This window comes from Papio anubis, chromosome 2 (assembly GCF_008728515.1).
Source record: "Papio anubis isolate 15944 chromosome 2, Panubis1.0, whole genome shotgun sequence".
Lineage (NCBI taxonomy): Eukaryota > Metazoa > Chordata > Mammalia > Primates > Cercopithecidae > Papio > Papio anubis.
The window spans coordinates 184,036,414-184,058,273 of record NC_044977.1 but is presented as its reverse complement, the minus strand read 5'-3'; the positions used below and the strand labels follow the sequence as shown (position 1 = coordinate 184,058,273).

At 41.5% G+C, this 21,860-nt stretch overlaps 2 long non-coding RNA genes across 9 annotated transcripts in view; one reads left to right on the top strand and one right to left on the bottom strand.

Annotated features, from left to right (window-relative positions):
* Positions 1-1,572: 1,572 nt before the first annotated feature.
* On the top strand, positions 1,573-14,971 carry LOC110742671. Its single transcript, XR_002520622.2, has 3 exons — positions 1,573-4,992; positions 12,074-12,301; positions 14,865-14,971. It is a non-coding gene; the product is annotated as an uncharacterized LOC110742671 (long non-coding RNA).
* Positions 13,535-21,860, bottom strand: part of LOC103882467 — a 25,475-nt gene continuing 17,149 nt past the window's right edge. For 2 of the 8 annotated variants that reach the window (XR_002520614.2, XR_002520615.2), the window contains exons 2-3: positions 16,126-21,821; positions 13,535-14,289 (exon numbers count right to left, since the gene is read on the bottom strand). This is a non-coding gene — a long non-coding RNA (uncharacterized LOC103882467). The remainder of the gene's footprint in view (positions 14,290-16,125; positions 21,822-21,860) is intronic. The other 6 variants (XR_002520621.2, XR_002520617.2, XR_002520618.2 and 3 more) reach the window with 6 other exon arrangements.

Genomic DNA, 21,860 nt, shown 5'->3' with positions numbered 1-21,860 from the left:
TGAAATGAACAAAGTGCTTGTGTGTATTTGTGGTGGGGAGTGTGTGTATGTATGCTTGAAGATAGTGACTGAATATTTTAGGTAAATATTTCCAAGTCTAGATTATAATCATATATGGTAATTGTTGACTAAAGTAATAAGAATAATAACCTGAATTTCTTAATCTCTCTAGATACCTCAATTAGAAACAGAAAGAAATATTATGGACACATGCATTGGGGAACTAATTTGCAGTAGGAACTTTGCAAAGTATTGTGCTGCTTTCAGAAATATAGGAATGCATCAGACCTTGACCTTGACTTTGAAGAGCTCATAATTTAAAGAGGGAGATAAATCATGATCATAAAAATCATAATCTGAGATAGAAAGTGCAGGGCCTGTGGCACTGGGATTTAGAGGAAGGAAAGTTTACTCACTCCCGGGAAGTTCTGGCTTGGCTTTTTGGAGGAGGCAGACTTTAAAGAATGGGAAGGATTTGGTCCAGGGACAAACAAGGGGAAGGAATAATTGCAGGAGCAAAGGCGAGATGTGAAGTGAGAATGTATGACTGGACGGTGCTGCCTTCACAGGCAGTTGGGGTAAATAAAGGACTCTACCAGTGACCGGAGGGATCTTGTTAAAATATAGATTCTGATGCAGTCGCTCTGGGGTGGAGCCTGAAAATTTGCATTTCTAATAAACTCTCAGGTGATGCTGATGCTACTGGTTCTCAGCCCCCTCTAAGCAATAGGGAATCATTACAGGTCTTAAACAGTACAGAGTTCCTGTTATGACCTTCAACCTTGGAAATCCCTTTAAGGAGACATTTTGAGGGTGCAGACACCCACATGATGATGGATACAACAGCATTTGCTTCTCCTTTTCCAGTTATACTGATCAACATAAAAACCCAGTTAGGGGTGAAAATGGACAAGGGGTGAAAAGGTTAACTAAAGACCTGGATTCTAGACACCAGATAATACACAAACCACAATGTAAATGCTGTTTTGGTTTCAGAAATGGTTTCTCCTCCTAAATTGTTAATTGAAGGGCAAAAGAGAGCTGATGAGTAACTATATATTTGAGAGTGCTTTAGGCCCTCTAGCCTGATTGTTAATATAATTTTATAATAAGATGATAATACTTCAGTAGTACCATGGGGAAAGAATAGGAATTAGAATCAAAAGATCTGACCTTACATTCTTTAACCTCTCTGGGCCTCAGATAAACTTCCTCATCTATAACACAGGAGAAAAATCTCTTCCCCAGCTACCTCTCAGTTCTTCATAAAAAGCAAATAAGCTAATGGGTATGAAAGTGCTTTGCAGACTGAGAAGTGCCTTGCAGGTGTGATGGCTACCTTTTATCATTACGGATGGAGACATTAGTGTTTTCTCTGTTCCTGGGACTTGCTGGCAGAATGAGTTAGTGCAAACTCTGAGGAGAACCTGTGTCAGCCTCAGGGGCAAGGCCCCAGGTAATATGGCATGAGAGATCCTCCTGTAGAGTTTGTGTCTCCTGTCAAAGCAGGATGCACCTGCTGCCAGTAGATCAGACATACCCTTGCGTCTGGTTGCACAGCTTCCTGTGATCTCTGGGGAAATGTTATCAGCGGCAATATTGCCATGCAGGGCATCCCCTGGGAGTGACTTTAGGGGCAAGACTTCTGTCTCATGTTCTCTGCTACCCACTGAAGGCTATTCTGGCCAAGCCCCCAGAGCAGGTAACAGTGGCAGGTAAGAGTATTTGTTAGGTAAGAGGAAAGTCAAGAGCATGAAGGCTCCAAGGTCTAAGAAAAAAATAAGCAAGCCACCAAGAAGCAGTTTGTTGTTGTTGTTGTTGTTGTTGTTGTTGTTGTTTTTAGCAGGAAAATAGGTGGCATTCAGAGAGTGAATAGGGGGACAAGAAGATAACTCCTAGAGCCAAACCTACAAAGTCAATACCTGGACCAGAAAGCTCACCTCTCAGGAGAACTCTACTGCATTTTACATTCACTAGAACTGAGTGTCGCTTAAGATAACAGGCATTAGAAATCACCATGGAGGTCAGGTTCAATCCCCTAATTGCCCATGAGGAACCAGGCATTTGGCAAAAAGGGGCTTGCCCTGAGTTAATAGAAGATCCCAGGATAAATCCCAGATCTCTTGATTCTCTTTCTCTTGCTGTTTGAGAAGGGTCATGCTTTTTGCCCTTCCTGGCCTAAATTTCTTCATTTCAAAAATGGTGGGAAAGGTCACTGTTTCCCTTGTGTACTTTTCCAGCTCCAATATTCCATGGGTCCCAGAGACCCAGGCTTCAATCTAGGCCTAGAGCATCTCCCCATTCAGGCCGTGTTCATAGGAATCACAGCCTCTCCCTTTATTCTCCCTGGGGAATCTCTGCAGTAATGCTTAATCCCTGCTCCCAGACTCACTTTCGCAAGGGGAAATCAATAGATTCTTTAAGTAGTTGGACCACAGAATGATGCCTGGGTCTATTTTGTCAACCAGGTGGCTCTGGTGAAGGAAGTTGTGTGAGTCATTGTCGGCCAGAAATGTAAATCTGGACTGAGGCTTTCCTTGCAGTGAAATTTAGGTCTTTAGTAACAGTGACCTTCTGTACAGCACGTTACAGTTACAAAACACTTTACATACTTCATTTGTTTATCACAACTATTCAGAGACTTAGTGTCATTGTTATACCCATTTTACAGAGGAGGAAAACAGACACGGGCACTATGGCAATTTGCCCAAGGTGACAGGAAGTGTGAGTGGCAGAGCTGGGACTGACTTAGTGAAGTCTTTGGACCTTATAATCCATGCCCTGCATACCACATCTCTTTGTATCAGGGTTCCTATTGGCTACTCAGCCTCAGTGGATAGAAACAAAAGCAAAGGTCAACCTGCTTGCAGTCATTTACATGGACATGCATTTCTGAAGAAGGGATAATTGCAGCATCATCATTGTGGATATCACAATCATGGAAACAGGCCTGGGAACAGGCAAATCTATGGGACTGACAACCTCTGTCCACTGCTGTCCGCCACCCACTGACTCTTTGACCTTCCATTTCTCAGACTGAAACTTACCCTTCCTGATTTAAAAACCAGGGCTTTTTTTTTTTTTTTCCTATTGTGTAAAATATGAAGCATAATCCAAACATGTAAAAAAGGATGACAAGTACTGTAACAAACACCCACTGTAATGAAGTTTCACTCTGTTAGCTAAATATTTCCAGTTCTTTCCATTTCTGGGAACATGGTAGAATTGCACTCCTGGCCCCTTGAGCAAGGTAAAGCCAGGTGCTAGTCTGGGCCACTTAGCTGTGAAAGGAGACAACGTGTGTCACTTCCAGTCTGCAGCATGTAATTGCTCTCTCTTTCCTTCTGGTGCAGCTGCTAGCAAGGAGGTGGTGACTGCTCTGTCAGCCTTGGTCCCTAAGTGGCAACAACAAGCAGTGCCTTCTGCCAACCTGCAATGTGCAAAATAAAAAAAGAAATCTTTGCTCTTTTAAGCCTTTGGGATTCTGGGTTTTTGTTATTGCAGCAAAACCTAACTTATACTGACCCTTACATTTATATTCCCACCACCGTGACTTTTGAGAATGTTAACATATCCTTATACCTGGTTCAACTTTTTAAAGAAGCGAAATCCAAAAATAACTGTGTCCTTTGTAGCTTGCCTCCTTCCAGCACTTTTCCTTCCTTCCCAGAATAACTACCATCTCAAAGATGTAGGCATCTGTCCTGTCCATGTTTGGTAGATTTACTCCATAAGTATGTGTACAACACAACACGTAGTATTACTTCATGTTACTAAAATTTGCATGAATAATATTGATTTATTCTAAAAATTGCTTTTTTATTCAACATTATTTTAGATGTATCAATATTGGTACATTAATTTCAGTTCATTCACTTTAAATTCTATATAATATCCCTTTGTATGAATGTATCACAATTTATTAAGCCTTTTCCTACTAATGAACTTTTAAATTACTTTTTTCTTCTAAAAACAATTCTCTTAAATACATATTTTTATGTATGTATGCAAGAACTTTTCTTGGTTATATACCAAAAGTGGAATTGCTAAGATATAAGGTATACTAAATCTCAAATTTGATAGCTATTGCCAAATTTCTATCCAAAATGGCTTTACTAATTTACAGTCCTATCATCAGAGTCCACATGTTTTGTCATTGCTTTATCATGTCAAACATTTCATGTTGTCCAACTTTTAAAATTTTAGCCAATCTGATGGGTCTGAAACGACATCTCCTAATTTTTTTATTTTGCATTTCTTTGAATATTAGTGAAGTTAAGCATCTTTCCATTTCTTTTAGGATTATTTCCTTTTCAGAGTTTTCCATGTTTATATAGTCTGATCATTTATTTCTATTTTTTTTTTCTCCTCATGGATGTGTAGAATTCTCTTCCTCCTGTATTCTGGGTACTAATCCAGTTACATAAATTGTAAGTGTATTTTCTGCATCTGTGACTTTCTTTTAATTTTGTTCATTGCCCAGTTATCCTTCTCTCGCAAGTCATTGACTACCTGCTTGTGCACACACTTGATTTTTCAGATCATAGCAACTACATGGTGAAAATGGCTTGGAGGCGTGTTTTGAAAAACCTAGGTGAATGAATGCTCCTTGACTCTGAATATCTGTAGTAGGATATGGAATGTGTTTTTACAAGAGAATCAGTGAAGGACCTGTTTTGCTTACTCAAGGATCTCATTTGCTAACACAATTGTGTGGTGAAAGCAAAAGAACCAGGTGTAAGTGGAAAAAACCTTAGTCATTAAGGGTTGTTTGGACTGCTCAATGGTGAATATCAGGGTGACTGGTTTCTCCCTGCCATGATGAATCCTGGCATGATTTGCCTGGCTGTTTTGACATTTTGTAGACCTAGCATATGTGGGAGGGCACTTGAAAGACGTCTCATACTCAAGTGGTCTCTCCTCTTCCCATACACACCTTACGGAGTCTTCACAGGGTGTGATGATGGGAAGCCTAGACATGCTCATCAGAAGGTAGGAAAAAACGGTATCTTGCAAGTGCTTGTAGCTTTCCAATAAGGAGAGTCACTTTAAAGCTTTGTTTATCTTTCTGTGCCTCAGCTAACCCCAGAGGAAAATCTTAGCTCAGGACAGGAAGCTCAGAGCACCCAAAAGGATGACTGCAGCAGTGCAAGACTATTTATGTCTGCCTCTTACATATCCCTCCGTGCTCTCCCCCAGGAGGCCTGGGCTGTGCTGCAGCTCCGAGGAGGCCTGCATATATCATCACTCCTTAGGAAACCAAGGGGTATGGAAGAAACCGAGCTCTGGGATCAATTATGTTGGTAAAACTACAAAGGCAGGGGGTAAGCCAGAAGTGTTGTGGCTTAGGAACAACTTGCTGAAAAAAGACTTGATGTTCCCAAGTAGAACCCTGTGGCCCCAGGGGAGGTGACCTCGGCTGTCTGGTCAACCAGTCAGAGTGCTAGGACTCAGAAGCCAGGACACACCTTCCGTTCCAGTTGACTCACTTGAGTGGCAAATTCTTTTCTCCCTCACAGTCCTCTCATCTTCAAAGGGAATTCATTAAGACCCACCATGCCATCGGCACTTGGCCAGGTGTTATACTGGCCCATTAGGTGGACACAGGCCATAGCCCCAGGGAGCATGCCAAATGAGGTGGAGGGTGGCAGCTGTGACCTAGTGACATCCCATGAGGTGGTTTTGCAGCACCTTCTATAAACCCTCCAGCTGTTTCAAACTATTTGTGTGGGGCTTTCCACACAAGCTGTGTTCTCTCCCATCCCCTTGCTTTAGTTCACTCTTTTCCTTTTGCTTGAAATGCCCTTCCACTCTGTCAATGCACTTAAGTGCCCACTCCTGGATGGAGAGTTTCCTGGCAACCCCAGGCAGAATTAGCCACTCCCTATTCTGTGTATTCCCATAGCACTCTGTATCATTAATATAGCACATGCCAATCTGTGCTGGAATCGTCTGCTTATATGTCTGTCTCCCTAATGGACTCTGAATTCCTTGAAGATGCATTCTGCGACTTATCCATCTTTGTTTCTCCAGCAAGAATTTGGTTGGTGCTCCGTAAATGTGTGTTGAGTTAAACGCAGAAAGGGACACAGCTCATGATTTTATCTGATTTTACCTTGTGGTGTAACTGGAAGCAGGTCACGTCTCTCTGAGTTTTAGTTTCCTTTTCTGTAAAATGGGTGGGGGGAGGATAAATTAGAAAATGGCCTCTAAGAGGTTTTCTGGTTCTGCTGTGTATGATTTTAAAATTCTAGTCTCCTACTGAAAAACCGAGAGTTCATCATAACTCTTTAAAGACCAACATGTTTTCGTTTCCATGTATTAAGGAGCCTGATGTTCCCTTCCCACCTCTAGTCTGCCACCTATAAAAAAAGTTGTGTATTACTTAGCAGTTTGCAAATTTTCTGACTGAAGTTTCAAGAGGTTTGTGGGATTGATTGATTAGAGGAAGTGTGTAAATTTTATCTTCCCCAGGGAATAAAATTGTTGGACTAATTGATTCTTTTAAAGGAGTTTCTGATTGTATTTTCTGGTGACTTTTGTCAGCCTGGGTACATGTGGAAAGGGATCTTGTGTAGCTGCTTATGGCATCCCTGTGTGTCTCTTCTCACCACAATGCAGGCCTCACTGCACGTGCCACACCTAGTAGTCTGTGTCCCGTGAGGCCCTTGCTTTTCCTAGGCTACCTCTCTGCCCCTTGAGTTATGTGTTTGGAAATTCCTGCATGGATAGGACTGAGTATCCCTCACCTTCTGCGAACATATTTACAAGGTGCTAATAACACCTAATTGTGATCTTAGAACCAGTCTACATGGTGAGTCAGACAGGGCTTATTTTCGACCCATTTTTCAGATGGAAGTTAAGACACAAGGAGGTGAAATGACTTGCGTGAGGTCTCATAGCTAAGACGGTCTTCTGGACCTGGCTTAATAAAACCCAATGTTCTTAATTTCATCAACTCCTTTAAAAATGGCTTTGATTGCTGCTTTATTGATTGGCTGCTCTCAGGCCTCTTGGCTGATGAAACCAGAGGCAGGTGAATTCTACCAGAAGGAAAGAAGGGGTTCTAACCCACTATTGATTTTGTGGGACAAAGTGGCTGCAGTCATCAGTGAAGGGGGAAGTCAGATTAGTTAAAACTGTCCATTTGGTGGTTTCTATCATTAGCATCTCACTATGCCAGTAAATGAGCTGTTGAAGCCTGAAGTAGGGGCTCCTCCTGAAAGCTCGAGAGGATTCCAAAGCTGCTGGGCTCCATGGGGGAACATCCAGGAGCACATGGTCTCCATGTTTCCTTTTTTAACTCTACCAAGGCAGCTAAGAGGGAGCACAACTTGTTATTGCATGTCTCTGAGTCAGTTTTTCTATCGGTGAAATGGGGATAATAAATCCTCCTGGGCATATCATTTGCTCTTGTTATTATACTTTTTTTTTTTTTTTTGAGACTGAGATTCACTCTGTTGCCCAGGCTGGAGTGCAATGGCATGATCTCAGCTCACTGCACCATCCACCTCCCGGGTTCGAGGAAATCTCTTGCCTCAACCTCCCAAGTAGCTGGGATTAACAGGCACCCACCACCACACCTAGCTAATTTTTGTATTTTTGGTAGAGAGGGAGTTTCACCATGTTGGCCAGGCTGGTCTTGAACTCCTGACCTCAGGTGATCCGCCCACCTCGGCCTCCCAAACTGCTGGTATTACAGGTGTGAGCTACCGCACCAGGCCTTGTTATTCAACTTTCATAACTGTGAATAATCTTAATAAAGGAAAGTAAGCTCAGCTTGATATATGCTTCCTAAAAGTGGCCCAAAGTAACATTATGTGGGAATATGTGGATCTATGAGGTGTGAATGATGGCAGTTCTTGCCCTAACCTACCCCTCAGAACACTGGAGACAACTCAGTTAGATAATGGATTCAAGGGCATTGTTAAATGATAAAAATTATTATGATGATGACTTTTTTTTTCTCTAAGGTTAAGAATATCTCTTAATAACCTGAAAGAAATTTACTCAAACCCTCTCTGATGCTATTTTTATCATGACCCTACCTCATCTTGGGAGTAAAGCGTTCCACTTGGCTGAGAAGTAGGAGAGGGACTGGGTCAGAACTCATCTGCTCAGGTTTTGTTCCTCATACCATTCGGGTGCTCTTTTTGAGTCAATGGCTCTAGCTTTTTGTAATGATCTATAAGCTTCTGGCTCCCTTGGCTCTAACTAGTCCCTGAGGATCAATTCCCTTTCCAAAGAGGGTGGGTTTTTTTGTTGTTGTTGTTGTTTTTTAATTTTCTTTTATCTGGGGAAAAAATAGCTACTCTCATAGACTGTAAAAAAAAAAAAAAAAAAAGCTTCTTTTAGGGAGCCTTAAAAATATTTGAAATAAATAGGGCTCAACCTTAACTTAATAATGTCAAGTGAAAACATACATACTTTTTGTTACCAGAGAGAAGTAGAGGCAGCTTTCAATATACAGGACTTGCAATGGGATGTTACATCACAAATAAAAAGATACAACTAGAACAATAGCAAGAAAGTCAATGTGTTATGTTGTAAGGCTTGGTGTATTTACTGCAATTAAGCATGAAATATAACTGAGCTTCCCAGCAGGCAGGGCAAAAAAGTAAACATGATGACTTACATAATATTCTTTTTCTGATTGAAGTATGTGTCCTGATTATTTGAAAGACATTTTTTCCTAACATTAATTTTGAAAATGAATTTATCACTGAGTACGTTATCTGAGTACATTCATTAGAAGAGTAATAAATATGTCTTTAGCAAGAGTTTTACATCTAATGAAAAAAACTTCTTATATTTCCATCTCATTCGTTGTTTTGAACTGCAAACTCATATTAACTACTAAATTTTTTCACTTTGATATTTCAGAGTCATCCCAAATTGAACATATTCCAAACTGCATTCATTAACTTCTTTCTGAAATTGGTTCCTCTCCCTGCGTTTATTATCTTGGTTAAAGCATCACACACACAATCTGTCCCTGTCAGAAAATCTCAGGTTGTTTAGGCGACTCCACCCCAACCGCCAGCCCACACCTAGTGAATCCTAGAGACGCTATCTCCTTGATTTATTCCAAATCCTTTCTCTCCTCTTCGCCTCCAACACCTCTGCTTCAGTTCTGGTCCCTGTCATCTCTCACCTAGGCAGGTTCAATGACTTCTTAACTTGCTTTCTTATTATTTCAACTTGTTCTCTACACTACCTCTCTACAAACTCATCTATAAAAAATGCAAATCTTATCTTTCTGAAAAGGCTGCCCATTGCTTTCAAGGTGAAATCTAAACTCGTGGCCTGGCAGATGAAGACTTTCACCTGCTTGGTTTTCAGTCTGATCTGCTGCCACACCCCTGACGAATTCTCTGTTTCAGTAACGTGCGCTACTTGCTCCCCCGGTTCACATTGCTGCCCCTGTGGCCGTGTTTTGCACGGGCTAGTACTTCTGTCTAGAACTCCTGCTACCTTTGCAAACCTGGTCCCCTTCTATTCTGGGAAGCTTTCCTGATCCCCTTCCAACAGCCACCATAGTGTGGTTTTCCCTCCTTTGTATGCCCCAATACCTGTGTAAGTCTCAGTTATACTTACCACATGGTGCTGCAACTGTTTGCTTAGTTTCTGAATCCTCCAAGACTAACTTTTCAAAGACAGGAATGGAACCTCATTCATCCTGGATTTCCAGCTCTATATACGTGCTTGACATAGTTGGAGCCTGATAAGTATTTGTGGACTAAATAGGCAGATGAAAGATATAATGTTGTACGTGGAGCAGTAAGGTTGTCTTTAGGATATGTTAACTGGTGATACAGAATCAATAGGTGTTGTGTTGATCAACAGACCTTTTCCTTTAGGATATATAAAGGACTGGGTGGATAGACAGTGCTTTAGACAAACCTCTCTGAAATCATCTCTCTGTGCTGGCCTTGGGTGGGTGCTGGATGGCAGACAGTGAGTGGCTATGCTGTTCACAGAAGCCTCAGTGGCTGGCATTCTGTGTGCCCAACCTAGGCACAACTGTATATTTTAACCATCCTTTGTGTGTTTGGGTAGCTAGGGGCAGTGATACTGCATGAAGGAAAGAAAGAAGCCTGACAAGGAAGTGGATTATAAAGGTGTCTCCCTGCACAGCCAGGATTTCCCTCAAAAAGTATTGCTTTCTATCAAGTACCTGGCAGAGAATCAATGGAGAATCCTTTCCTTGTTCTGCTTCATCAAGTTTCATACCATATAAATTTTTTTTTGACCAAGTCCTGCTTGTAACTGAATTAACTAGGGTGCTTGTTTAAAATGCAGACTCCCCAGGCACCCCCACCAACAGACCCTGGCCTCAAATATGGCCTCAAAGTTGGTTGGGGAAAATTTTTGAGCATAGCCCATTGCCCAGCTCTTCAGGGATAATGGTAAAGCCCTAGAATGACGGTGCCTGGGCTGGATCATGTTTTTAACCTCCACAAGTTACTTGTTGAGAAAGTTTGTGGGCAAAAGCAGTTTTGGATGCGCCTAGGCCCAATGCAATAGAGCTACTCCACGGGCCTTAGGGGACATTCACTCTGTGTCACGCAGGCCCTGCCTGAGCCTGACTGAACTGAGCAGAGACATGGTATGGGCTTGTGCTGTAGATAGAGGACTCAAGTTCCTGTGCAGGGCTTGCCTAGCACCGCATGGATTAGTCTAGTAATCAACTTTTAAGCAAGTCATATTAATAATTCAAAGGCAAACAGGATTTTGCTGTCCTCGAAACTCTTGCACTTGCATTTTTTCATTTGATCTCACAGGAGCCCTGGAAGCGGGAAAAACCAGGGCTCTTCCCATTTTGTAGATGAAGAAACTGAGATTGAGAAATGGCAGGTGACTTGTGCAGGATCACACAGATAGGACTGCAACTGCCCGATCTAAGATTCTGACTCCATTTGCATGCTGTGCCGGATTACACTATGCTTGCTGATCCCTCAAGTCATCAGATTTGAAAAGAACATTACTAAGGATGTTAGGACTGTATTTTAGGGCTCAGTGACGTCCATAAAAATAAGAATTTCCATTTCTGAATTATTTGAGCAGACGCTTGTGGCTGAATGTTAAAACTTGAGTCCCGTATGTCAAGAAGGCTTGTGAAGTTCATTACAGCATCCTAAGCCTCTGGAAAAGTTTCCAGTGGTATGTTGACTTGCATAAATGGGAGAGACAGTGGTGGGCATCTTTTCCTCACTCCATGGTTATTGATGTCACATTGATAGCTTGAATGTGCCATGGTGCAAGTATTTATACCACAGAAATCAGCAAAACCTATAATTCAGGGCTTTTCACCACTGTAGAACCAGTTAAACATTTTCCAGCACCCTGCTGCTAATAGCTAATAGTGACTGGCACAAATTGGAGTTTGAAAATTCTCCTCTGTCACCTGCATGGCACAGGCGTTGATTTTGCCTCTAACCACAAGTCACACCCCAGTGCCCATCTTTAAATGGGAGACTCCTTCTATCTGAGCTTGCAAAATCAGATTCATGGTTTCTACTAATAGTCCCTTGCATTTGGGTAGTTTGTAACGTGTTTTCACATCCCTCATCACTTCTGAACTGTGTAGAATCTATGGGGCAGATGTTATCTACCCTTGGTAGGACAGCAGGTCCTGGAGATCTGACAGGTGATGTGACCACTCTCAGTGTCATAGGTCTGTAAGTGGCAGCCAGGGACTTGAACTGGGTCTTCACCTCCTTATTCTGTGCTCCTTTCCCTTGTACTAGCTACCTCCTTCACCTAGGACACTTGCAATATCTGGAGATGAAGCCACTGTCTAGGGCACAGAGAAGAGTTGCCTCACAGCAGTGTAACACTGGAGTATAACTTAGCCATTGACAGAAAAGAACAGACATGCTAGCTTGAGAGTATCTACACTTAGCTGCTTGTCTCACTTTACCGATCCAGTGCAAGGAAAGAAGTCTATGTTCACTTCTCCTCTGTCTTCCATCCTCTCTTTGTTTCTGGTTTTTTTTTTTTTGGTTTGTTTTTTGTTCTTTGTTTGTTTGTTTGTTTGTTTTTAACTTTTATGGGGACTTTGTGTCTTTAGGTCCTGCTGAAGGTTCTGCCCACAACAGAAATTTGAAGTCTCCTGAATGATGTAGCAGTAATGCCCTGTTCCGCCTGTTGCATAACTCCCAGCCTCATACTGCCTGGTGATGGAATTATTGATTGTGAAGCATTTCACAACACATTTTCAAAGCATGCTGAAGGTCAAGAATGGATGACTCATAGGCAGTAACAGTTTTTTCTGCCTCAGTCCCTCTACATGATATTGGTGAGGTTGGTAATGAAAATCATTGAAGAAACTGAGGCAAAAGTTAACTCTGTCCAATCCTGGCCAGCAGGATTATTAAGTGACTTGAAAAAAATAATTCCTGATACTCTATTTATTTAGTGGTTGATCTTCTAAATCACTTTGTTTTGTTGTTGTTGTTTGTTTGATTTTTTTTTCCTTTTTTTTTTTTTTGAGACAGTCTTGCTTTGTCCCCCAGGCTGGAGTACAGTGGCACGATCTCAGCTCACCACAACCTCTGCCTCCCAGTTCAAGTGTTTCTCCTGCCTCAGCCTCCCATGTAGCTGGGATTACAGGTGTATGCCACCACACCCAGAAATGTCTGTATTTTTAGTAGAGATGGAGTTTCACCATGTTGGCCAGGCTGGTCTTGAACTGGCCTCAAGCAATCCACCTGCCTCAGCCTCCCAAAGTGCTGGGATTACAGGCGTGAGCCACCGTGCCTGGCTTCACTTTGTTTTTTAATGCCAACTTTCATAAACAGTATAAAGTGGGAGTTAAGGGATTTCAGTGCTGATTTTGCCACTAACTTGTCCAAAAGCACCGGAGAGTACCACTGAAGTACTCAGCTGAGGAAAAAAGCTTAGATTATATCTAGGGAACTTTACTGCTCTAATAGTCTGTGATTGTACATTAGTACTTTAGACAGCAGAGAGATAAACCCTGATTCCGGTTTACAGGTAATTACTCATCTCTCTGCCTGAGGCCAAGGAAAGCTCTCTGTGGAGCAGTGTGGAAGAATGCCTTAGAGCACAGTAGCAGAGAGAGTTCCAGACCCCGAGGCAAAGGGGATCTGTGTTAACTCTCAACATTGCCACCTGTGATTTGAATCTTCTGACAGTGTGCTGGGCCTGTTAGCATCTCAGTTTTCTCACTTGTAAAATGGAGACAATAACAGTGTGTGAGCTTTTTTTGGTACAAACTTTAATGCATGAAAAGACCTACAACATGTTTCCACATAGGCTAGTTGTAAGTTTTGGAGGAAAAAATATCAAGCTGATAATTTTTAATTTTTTTTTTTTTTTTTTTTTTTAGACAGAGTCTCACTCTGTCACCCACGCTGGAAGACAGTCGCATGATCTCGGCTCACTACAACCTCCGCCTGCTGGGTTCAAGTGAATCTCATGCCTCAGCCTTCCCAATAGCTGGGACTATAGGCGCGTTCTACCACGCCTGGCTAATTTTTGTATTTTTAGTAGAGATGGGGTTTCACCATGTTGGCCAGGCTGGTCTTGAACTCCCAACCTTAGGTGATTCACCCCCTTCCTCTCGGCCTCCCAAAGTGCTGGGACTACAGGTGTGAGCCGCCGCACCAAGCTGTAAAATTCTTAATATGTAAGTATTTTCTTCAAAAACGAATCTAATTTGCATAGCTAAAGTTTCTGAATGCTTTATCTAGAATAATCATGGGACTAGAAGTTCCTTAGTAGTTCTTCTCTAGGTTTTTGTACTTTAAATACCCTGCGTCTTTTCATTCTAATATAACATAATCACAGTAATAAGAAGTGTGACAAAGTTCTAGTAGTTCGTGGTGCCTGTACCTCATTCACTCGCCAACAAAGCCTCCCTCAGCATCCCCTCCCTACATCCATCCCTGTACACGCACCCTCTCCAAGCTGCTGCCAGCCGTGCTGCTCCCCTGCCTCCTGACTGGAGGGCAAGCCAGTAAAAAAGGAAGCAAATTCGGTTATGTAAAGCACATTCTGGGTGAGGAAAGGCAAGCATGTGTTTCTGCTTGACTGAAATTGCTTTTTTTCCCCACCAGTTTGTCCTCTTATTGGGACACATCAGAAATTAGAGAGACCCTGGCAATCATAGCTTCCACCTCCTCATTTTACAAGTGAGCAACTAGGCTCAGAGTACAGAAGTGGCTTTCGCAGGGTCACACAGCCAGCCTGTGACAGAGTCAGGATTCAAGCACCATCTCCTGACTTCTCCATTGCACCAGACGTCGATAGAACACAGAGAACCTAAAAGAAGAAAGAAAAAAAAATAGAGCTTTTGGGAATATATTGGGCTTCTGGTTTTCAAGGACAATTTTATGATAAGTAGCAGTGATGCCTCAAAAGCTCTGGTAGCTAGCTTGAATGAACTTATGTAATAAACATTTATCACAGAACATGTGTCATCAAACACCTGCCAGTTCTGAGCGTTGGCACCAAAGCTGCTTTCATTGTCAAAGAAAAGTGGGGGAAAGGAACTTGGCTGAACAAAGCTGGCAGACGTTTATACTAGAAAATTTAGAGGTAATTTCTAGAGGAACAGAAACACATTTTCAAAGTCTTATAAAATTTATTTAAATGTGATTGGGTGAATTTAGCAGTTAAAGAAGTGAAGAACACTGAGGTCCAATTGGTGCCTAAGGCTTCTTCCAGGCCCTTATCTTTTCTGTCTGCCTTGGGCACAGATTTCTAGATGCCTGGAGATGGACAGGCCTGGAAGTTGCCCAGAGCGATGTCTGAGGTTACTGATCTCTATCTAGGCTTCCATAGAAACACATCCCAAAACATTCTTGGTTCTTATTGGAATCTCATCTCATTTGCAGAACATGCCCAGAGTCAAAGAGACACGGACCATGTGTCACTCAGACTGAGTCCCTCCACACAAAGCGAATTCTCTAGCCTGTATTGGAAGTCAATCTACATCAACATGACAGGGCATGTAGCCAAATACATGGCCGCATCCCTTTGGCTACCCACACAGTTTTGAACCACAGGATCTGCTCTTTATCTACTCATTTAATGGTTATTGCTGGGAGAGCACTGGACTATAAATTCTGTTGCACTTGCAGGTGTAATGAGCTCTTTGAAGCTCAGTTTCCTCACCCATCAGATACTATTCATTATCTGCCTTGCGGAAAACACCTAGTTGTTGGGAACATGACATGAATGGCAGGTGGAGGTGCTTTGGAAACGCTAAAGCCTGCCGTGAGTGTGAAGGAATGTTGCTACTATTCTGTGCCCAACAAGGTGCTAAGCATCAAGGGACTTCAAAAGAAATGTAAGACATGGTCCCTACCCTCCAGGAACTTACAACTCATTGTTGGGAGACCAAGACACATCCCCTAAAAACAGATATATAACACCTCAAATCTGTGAAGTACTTACTATTTAAATGGTGCCCAGAGCTTCTGAACCCCCTAGGAGTACAGAGGAGGGGGAGATCATTAATGGTGTGGAGAAGTTGGAGGAGGTGAGACGATGCCAGGTGATAAAGTAGATACAGAAGATGAAGGTCTTTTTTTTAAGACAGGGTTTCACCCTGTTGCCCAGGCTGGAGTGCGGTGGCATGATCGGCCCACTGCAACCTCCACCTCCTAGGTTCAAGCAATTCTCGTGCCTCGACTTCCTGACATAGCTGGGACTACAGGCATGCGCCATCGCACACAGCTAATTTTTGTATTTTTAGTAGAGACAGGGTTTCACCATGTTGGCCAGGCTGGTCTCAAACTCCTGACCTCAAGCAATCCACCAGCCTCGGCCTCTCAAAGTTCCAGGATTACAGGTGTGAGCCACTGTGCCCTGGCCTGAAGAAGATCTTTATGGGTGCAGCATGAGTGCATCAATTGCTGGAGAGTTTGGTCACCGCCGCTTAAAGAAGAGCTTCCCAATGTTGGATATGTCTGTAACTTCATAAGTTTTTTTAATTTTGCACTTTTGTGAATTTCCTCAATTGGCTTTCTTATTGACCCCCAGGGTCACACAGAACACTTCAAACTCCTCTTACATATTCTTGATTTCATCATCTAGCTGAAGATGCAGGCCCTGTCTTTCTGAGTTTTCCTTACCATCCTCCTTTTAAATTACCTTTTTCATTGGATAAGAGCCATGAAACTTCATCAATTCTAGTTTTATCTGTCACTTGACCCAAAGATAAGAGAGTTGAATCCTGGACCTTAAAGGAAAAGAAAAAAGAAAAAAAAGTTTGTGGGAACCTTATTTACCTCAACTGGGGAAATTTTTTACTCTTGCACAAAAGTCAGGTCCCATGAAACTTGCGAAATAGGTGTTTTTATCTCTTTTCTTTTCCAACTGATCAGATAGATATCTTTCCAGGAATTTGGTGTCAGAAATCAAATCCAATGAGTGGGAAGTTTGTCAAGGTTCAGGATAGTCTTGCCAAATAGCACAGGAGAGGAGGTAAAAGTTAGGTCAGTTCAAGGGGGACTGCAAAAATGAAGTTTATAAAACATACACTGTATATTTGTCATGGGAAAGGGTTTCAGTCAATAGCAATTGATATTAATAAAACATAAAACCAAAGAAATAATAATAATCAGGAAAACTTTGAAACAACTTCTTTTTTGTAGGTAACATTAAAGAAAAGGAATCTTTTATTTTATAAAATAAATGCTCTAATATTTGCAAAAAAAAAATTTACCTAAAAATGCTGCTACTGAACAAACAGAGCTACCACAAAATTAGAGAACAAAAGCATAAAAATTGTTAAAAAATAAAAAAATATATTTTTGAAATGTCTTAGATGATACATAAAAAATGCAGAAGATTTGTATAAATACACCATTGCCCTCGGATGGCCTCTTACCCTTGTCTAAGCAAGTTGTAGTGCTACGGTGTGTTTCAGACCATGCTATAGAAAATCTTTAGCACTCACCTTAAAAGTTTAAAGTAGAAACAACAACGTTTAACAGGATCATAGAAAATGTTCCATCAGATCAAAACAAACAAGCAAACAAACTGAAGCAGGTCATTTTTCTCTCTTTGGCACTGTGCAGGACCATATGCTTCCAGAGATGGGAATTTAAAAATAGCCTGTCACACAGCTCACATTGTAACGCTGGGACACGATGGGGGTGGGAAAGATCGCCTCACACTTAATAATAGTGACACTTTACATTTACACCAACCTCTTTGCAGAGTAACCAAGAGTATTTCTCAGTTCTTTTTTGCCTTTTAAAAAAAATATATGATTTTCTGGATACCCTGTAAGTGGAAAAGGAGGCAGTACAATTCTTCCCACCTTACAGAGAAGATGATTGAGGCCTCCAAAGGTAAAGTGACTCACTCAGGATTACAGAGTCACCCAGGGATTAGTGCTGTGCTGTTCAAAATACACCGGGCTGCCAACTGCAGCAATATCCTGGGCCTGTGAGAACCATGGGTTCATAGGATGTTGCACAAAAAAGAGAGAAATTTGCTTCCCATTGCCTCTGTTTTGAAATGCACTGCCTTTCATCTTAAGCATTTCATAAGTTTCTAATTTTAAGGCAAATTGCTTATAAGCCATGGTGACCTATATTAGCTGACATTTGAAATCAATCTCACACCAGTAAATGCCTTAGATTTGCATTTGGTAGCCCCTTTCAGAGTCATAATAACAATGTAATTTCTCACATCTCCATAATTCCCTACACTTGAAAATGGTTGTACATTTACCATCGCATCAGATCTGTATAAGCAGCTGTAATTTAAGCCCAGGCCAGAGTTATGATGAGAGGGAACAGAGGCTCAGGATATGAAAAAAACTTTCTCATTTGGTAAAAGCCACAGAAACTGATGAAACCCAGGTCTTCTCTCTGCGTGTGTAGGGTATTTTCCTGCCAGCCACACAGCCTCTTAGGTCTAAATAATGTGTTGAGACGCCGTTGCAAGTGTGTGTATGCTCAGGAGTGCCTCTTCTACCCAGTTTGGTGCCCAACACTCAGTTCCTAATTGGCTGCAAAACCCTGAAGGGGGATTCTAGATGTGGCAGGCACCAGGTGAAGTCAGTAGTGAGCTTCTTTTGTGGAGGGAAGGAAAATTCTCGGCATACTGATGGGTCCAGGCAGACACTTTGGATATGTGTGGAGCCCAGTGATGTTGTGTTACTGGGTAGACTTAACCCTTAGTCCAAACTTAACTCACTCTACTCTGTGCCATAAATGCTGTCCTTCCAATACCCACCATTCCCCTGCTGCCTTCCCCTTTATTGTACCTGGCAAAACTGCAATGCTGGTGAAAAGTATATCTTCTAATTCCTCCATTGCTTGCACCCAAACAAACAGTAGACTGTTGTTCAGAACATTATAAACCATGCTGATCAGTTCACTTTAAATTCTTGATCACAAACCTGAAACAGACCGTGCCAGAGGATCCTATGATGCTTCTAGAAAATGCACTTTTCATTCTCTGGGTCAACTCTTTCAAACCTTTAGCTCCCTACTTGAATATCCACCATGCTCTACATATCCCATGCCCTGGGATTATGACCTTCCTTTTTGCTAGCAGAGGAGAGTTATTGCATTTTTCCTTAACCCACCTGCATCTGTGCCCACATACACTGCCTTCCTCTTATTATAGTGGAGGAAGTGGCAGAGTTTCTAAGGCCAACCCTTCCATTTGTCCTCTGGATCCCATCTCCTTTCCTACGCTTCTCCCTTGCAACATCAGTTTCTGATGTTCCATTACATCTATCCCATCAGCATACAAATATGCCTTTATAACAACTACTAAAAATAAAATTTAAAAAAACCAACCCAGCTCTCCCTTGGCCCTACATGTCCCTTTAGCGACCACCCCCTTTCTCTGATGCCTTCACACACAAAAAAAAAACTTTAAAAGTAAGATCTACATTTCCTGTCTCCACTTCTTTAGCTCCCATTCTCTCCTCAACTCTGCTCTGATCTTCTTCAGACTCTATATCACTCCACTTAAACAGCCTTTATCAGAGTCACCAATGACCTACATGTTTCCAAGGTCAACGTGTATTCAACTAACTGAAGTATTGAGCTGAATTGGACATGGTCAATCCTTCATACTTCTTTAAACACTTTCTTCTCTAGGCTTTGTGATCCCACACTCACCTGGTTTGTCCTTACCTTTCTGTCTCTTTGTCTGGCTGTTTCTCCTCGACATCAGGTTTTGGTGTGCTCTGGGGTTCTTATCTCTATTCTGTCTGTACTCTTCTTAGATGAACTCATTGAGACCCATGGCTTTAAAATACCATTTATATGCAGATAACTTCAAATCTCTGTCTCTAACACTTCTCCCTTGAGCTTCAGACTCCATAACTCTACTTGTATATGTAATAAGCACTTCACGCAAACTGTGACCCAAACCAAACTATTAATTTAGGAATTCTCCACCCCGAATTCCTCCTCCCCAAGTATTCCCTGTCACAGTAAGTGCTACCTGGCCTCCTAGCTATTTGTTCAACGCAAATAATTGAGTCATTATAATATTCTTTATTTCCCTGAAACCCTATATGTAATCTCTCAGCAAGTCCTATTGACTTTACAAACCTGAAACGGTCAAATTAGACGATTTCTCACCATCTGCACTGCTGACTATCTTATTCCAAGCTATTATCATGCTCTTCCTGCCCACACTTTTTCCCTCTACAGTCAGCTCTTCGTGCAGTAGCCAGACTGATCTCTCTAAAGCCATAAATTATAAGTTTATCTCTTTGCTAAACCCTCTCACCATAAGCTATAAAACCCTACATGATCTGTCCCGACTGCCTGTTCAGCATCTTCTTCCTCCACTCTCAGCCTCATCCACGAAGTTCACTGGCCTTTTTCTCCCTCAAACTTGCTCAATACTTTCAGAGATGAAGAACATTCACTTACTTTTCCTTCTGTTTGGATGTTCTTCTTCTGGATCTACAATGGCTACATCATCTTGTCATTCAGGCCTCAGTTCTAATGTCATTTCTGTAGAGCAAATTCATTTGACTGATGTTGTTAAGGTATCTCTCTTTAGAACCAGGTAAGTATCCTAAACTCACCCGAGAAGTGTTAGTTGAATTTTAGTGAATTATACATTGAACTTGTCTCTTGTGGTTTCTGAGGACATTATTTGCTCTGTCACTTGGTGGGCTTTTCTATAAAGCCCCATAGGAGGAATTCTTTTAGGTCTAAGTGATAGAAAAGCTTTGCTTTCCTTGAGGAATTGATAATGACGCAACTGATTTTGCTTTGTTTTATTTGGCTTTGCCAACACGAAGTTCAGAGCCAAAATTTTGGCTGCTTTATTGCAAATGTGTAAGAATATATGACTTGGTTGTCTGTCTAGACAGCACTGTCTAATAGATCTTCCTGCAATCATGGGCAATATTCTGTATCTGAAATGTCCAATAAGTAACCACTGGCCACATGTGGTGACTGAGCACTTAAAATGCAGCTTGTGAACCTGACGAGCTACATTTTAACTATATTTAATTTTAATTAATTTAAATATAAATAGACACATGTGCCTTGTGGCTGCCACTTTGGAAAGCACAATTCTATATATCCTATGGTTTATTTATAAGATATTGTAGTTTATTTTTATGTACTCTTCATTATTCGTTACTGTATTTCCTATAAATTGCCTCAAACCTTTGTGGCTGGAGGTAGAAAAAAAAGGAAAGGAACAAAGCACAATTAAATGAATAATTGACTTCACAGGGCACTTCAGCATGTTTATAGGGTTGAAGGAAGTGGCCAGTATACAGCAACAGGGAATCTTAAATCCTGTTTCTCCTTGTGAGATCTATGGAATAGGCACCAGCATCAAGTCGGAGATTCAAGTTCTAGTTTTTGTTTTGCTGTTGGACATGTGTGGCTCTGAGTGAACCAGAAGTTTAGTATGTTCATATGTAAAATGGGACTTCTGTACTGGTGACCTGAAACCTTTGGCATCGGAGATGCAGATATACAACCACTGTACCCATTTCTGTGCCTTCCAAAGCCAAGGAGGCCAGCCCTTGGCTACCAACCTGAAACAGGAGGCAAGCGTTTGATAAATCATCTCATTCAAGCCCGTGCTTCAAGGCAGAGTCGCTGGTAAGCTAATTTAAAACAAATAGGAAGAGTCCTACCTTCCAAATGTCTTATGGGGGAAAATAATTCATCCTACATACTTAGGAATTTGGATGTTTTTAACACAGAATGAAGTATCATACCCCTTAGTATATAAAGGCACAGGACTGAAATCAGAAGACTTAGGTTCTAGTCCCCGTTCAGCTACTAATTAGCTGTGTGACTTTGATCAAGTCAAAGTTTCTTCTTTGTTTAAATGAGAAGATTGGACCAAATGATCTTTAATTTCCTGACTAGCATTAGCCATAATCATAGCTAATATTTATTAAGGAATGTGCTGAAATGCGTTACCTTATTTTGTCCTATGGCCACTGAGAATATTATTATTCCCATTTTAAAGATAGAAAAAAACTGAGCTTTAGTGTTTCCCAAAGACATAGAGTTGGTAAATGATAGAGTCTCTATCTGAACCCCATGGTCTGGATTCAGGACCCACTTTGTTACCTGTTTTGCCTTCTCTAGTGATTTTTATAGGCCAGAACACTCTTGTTATTCTGGTTAGATGAAGAGTTGTTTTAATCCTTTAAATTGAACTTTCCCAAATCTGGGTCTCAAATAGGCCCACATATTGTCTCTTCAGTCTTTGGAGTGGCCAGGAAGAGCTCAGCACAGCCACAGTTAATGAGTTGGTTGCTACCGGGCAAGAGTGGCCTTGTTCTTTTGCCCAGTTTGCTGTACAAATAATACCATGTTCTAGGTATGCTGCAAAAAAAAAAAAAAAAAAAAAAACAAACAAACAAA